General features: G+C 39.4%; 1 non-coding gene across 1 annotated transcript; it reads left to right on the forward strand.

The window, feature by feature from the left end:
- The first annotated feature begins 2,606 nt into the window (after positions 1-2,606).
- Positions 2,607-2,743, forward strand: LOC116549830. Its single transcript, XR_004268107.1, has one exon. It is a non-coding gene; the product is annotated as a small nucleolar RNA SNORA46 (small nucleolar RNA).
- The last annotated feature ends 626 nt before the right edge of the window (positions 2,744-3,369 follow it).

The following is a 3,369-nucleotide window of genomic DNA, read 5'->3' on the forward strand; positions in this document are numbered from 1 at the left end:
TCACACCTAAAGAACTTATCCATGTAGCCAAACACCACTGTTACCCAAAAACTATTGAAATCACAATAATAATAAAAACAAAATACATTCAGCCTCTGCTAGGACCCCTGAAAAGCCTTTTCTCATTGAGCATCAGGCTTTGGCTGAAAGTGTAAGTCCTCTAAATCAGGTCTATATGCAGATGAGGGTCCCTGAGTGTAGTTCCTTTGGTATAGGTTCTCCAGTATAGTTCCTCTCAATTGAAGATGTATGAAGTTAAGATGCAAGATTTTTACCCTCTGTATTAGGCAGGTCTTTGCAGAGAAAAGAACCAATAGGGTGTGTGTGTGTGTGTGTGTGTGTGTGTGTGTGTGTATGTGTACAGAGAGAGAGAAATTATAAGAAATTGGCTCATGAGATTGGTACCAAGATCTGCAGCCAGCAAACTGAAGACTCAGGGGAGCTAACAATTAGAGTAGTTCTAGTCTGAATCCAAAGGCCTGAGAACCAGGGAACCTCTGGTATAGTTCAGTTTGAAGGCCAGCAGGCTTCAGACCTAGGAAGAGCTGATATTTTAGTTCAAGTCTAAAGGCATAAAAACAAACCAACTAACTAACTAACTAACTAACTAACAAAAAAGATGTCCCAACTCAAGGATATTCAGGCAAAAGGAATTCCCTCTTATTCTGGGAATAGTCAGCTTATCGTTCTATTCAGGCCTTCAACTGACTGGGTGAGGCCCACTCACATTCAGGAGGGCAGCCTTCTTTACTCAGTCCATGAATTTAAATGTTATACTTATCAAATAACACCCTCACAGAAACACTCAGAAAAATCTTTGACCAGATATCTGGAAAGCCCACAGCCCAGTCAATTATAAAATTAACCATCACATCCCTAGTATACCCAACATACAATGATAAGGTAAGTATAGTATACCTGCAATAGACATTTCCATTCAAAAGGGGTGAAAACAGTCATTGGTCCATAGCAATTCTGAAATATATCTAGAGACATGTTTCCATTCCCTTGATGAAGGCTCAATCCTATTACCTAGGAATACTCCTCCATGACTCTTGACTACATTCTGGACTTTTGGCTTATTCCTCTGAGTGATACTTTTCTTAAAAAATGTTTCATGTTCACAGTTATCTTTGCTAACTTCCTTTTGCCTGTAGTAGTTCAGGAGTTTCAAAGGCCTCTCTTAATTTTTTACTGCCTTTGTTTCTTATAGTTCAAGCTGATACAATTTCTTATAAAACCTTATGGGCCTTATTTTTTTTTTTTTTATCAATTTAATCAGAGTACTTTCTATTCTGTTAGATAAAAGCCTTCAACATATATCTTGAAGACAGTCCCTCTCTATCTTGGGCTCTAGGCTAGAGATGTAAGTTTGTGTATCTTCAGTGTAATAGAAGCCATATGTGGATGAAGCTGCCAGAAGTGACAGAATAATAGAGTGCTTATAACCAAACCTATGTCTCAACTCCTTTGAAAAAAACAATAAAATTAAAAATTTAAGACAATCTGGGTCATTTTCATTTACAATGAATATGACAGGTCAAGAGTTATGTTTCATCCTTAAAACATAAAATGTCCTTATAAATAAAATTGAAACTGTTGACATTTGTGAGGAAAAATTACCATAAGAATGCCATATACTGAATGTCAAAATTCATATGTTGGAATCATAACTCCTGATGTGACAGTATTAGGAGGTTAGACTCTTGGGAGGTGAATAAGTCATGAGAGTGGAGCCCTTATGAGTGGGATTAGTGAGATAAAGGGGACCTCAGAGAGCTCTCTTGCTGTCTGTCGTGTAAAGAGACAATGAGAAGTTGACAGTCTGTGATATGGTTTGCCTCTTTGTCCCCACACAAATCTTATGTTGAATTGTAATTCCCAATCTTGGTGGAGGGACGTGGTGGGAAGTGACTGGATCATGGGGGCAGATTTCCCCCTTGCTGTTCTTGTGATAGTGAGTGAGTTCTCATGAAATCTGATGGTTTAAGAGTGCATGGCACTTCCCTCTTGTCTCTCTCTGTCTTTCCTGGCCATGTGAATACACTTACCCTTCACCTTCCCCCATGATCGCAAGTTTCCTGAGGCCCTCCCTGTATGCTTCCCATACAGCCTGCAAAACTGTGAACCAATTAAACCTCTTCATAAATTACCCAGTCTCAGGTAGTTCTTTATAGCAGTGTGAAAATGGACTAATCCAGAAAATTGGTACCAGAGAAATGGGACATTGCTGTAAAGATACCTGATAATGTGGATACCTTCAGACCTGGGTAACATGCAGAGGTTGGAACAGTTTGGAGGGCTCAGAAGAAGACAGGAAGAGGAGGAAAGGTTTGGAGCTTCCTAGAGACTTGTTGACTAGTTTTGACCAAAATGTTGATAGTGATCTGGACAACAAAGTCCAGGCTGAGGTGGTCTCATATGGAGAAAAGGAACTTCTTGGGAACTAACTGGAGCAAAGGTCCCTTTTGCTGTGCTTTAGCAAAGAGACTGGTGAGATTGTGCCCTTCTCTAGAGATCCGTGGAGCTTTGAACTTGAGAGAGATGATTTAGGGTATTTATTGGAAGAAATGCCTAGGTAGTAAAGCATTCAAGATGTGATCTACAGCACTACATTTAAACCTATGGATGGGAAGTTTCCCCATTCTTGGTTATGCTGTAGTGCAAAACAATTCTTGGCTTTCTTTGTTGCACAATTGACTTGTGCCATTCTGCTGTTGCTGTATGGAGTTAAGGAATATGACTGTACTTGATTTTTGAAAAAAAAAAAAAAAAAAAAAAAGATAAAAAATTTAAAAATAAAAAATATGTGCCCTGGCTGCTTCTAACAGCATACGCCCATATGTGTGAACAAAACAATTATTTAAAACTGGAATTTATATTTAAAAGGGAAACAAAGCATGAAAGTTTGAAAAATTTGCAGCTTGACCATGTGGTAAAAAAGAAAAATCCATTTTTCTGGGGAGCTGGCAGCAGAAATTTGCATAAGTGAGTGTGATATGGTTTGGCTCCTCACCTAAGTCTCATGTTGAATCAGAATTCCTAGTGTTGGGGGAGGGACCTGGTGGGAGGTGACTGGATCATAGGGGCAGATTTTCCCCTTCCTGTTCTCATGATAGTGAGTTCTTATGAGACCTGATGGCTTAAAAGTGCATGGCACTTCCCACTTTGGTCTCTCTATCCTGTCTTGCCACAGTAAGTTGTGCCTGCTTCCCTTTTGCCTTCTGCCATGATTTTAAGTTTCCTGAGGCCTCCCAGCCATGCTTCATGTACAGTCCACAAAACTGTAAGAGGTTAATTACTGGGTATTTTACGAAGAGGTTAACTAAACCTCTTCATAAATTACCCAGTCTCGGGTAGTTCTTTATA

This window comes from Sapajus apella, unplaced genomic scaffold (genome assembly GCF_009761245.1).
Source record: "Sapajus apella isolate SASKATOON/1434 unplaced genomic scaffold, GSC_monkey_1.0 scaffold6, whole genome shotgun sequence".
NCBI classification, from domain to species: Eukaryota; Metazoa; Chordata; class Mammalia; order Primates; family Cebidae; genus Sapajus; species Sapajus apella.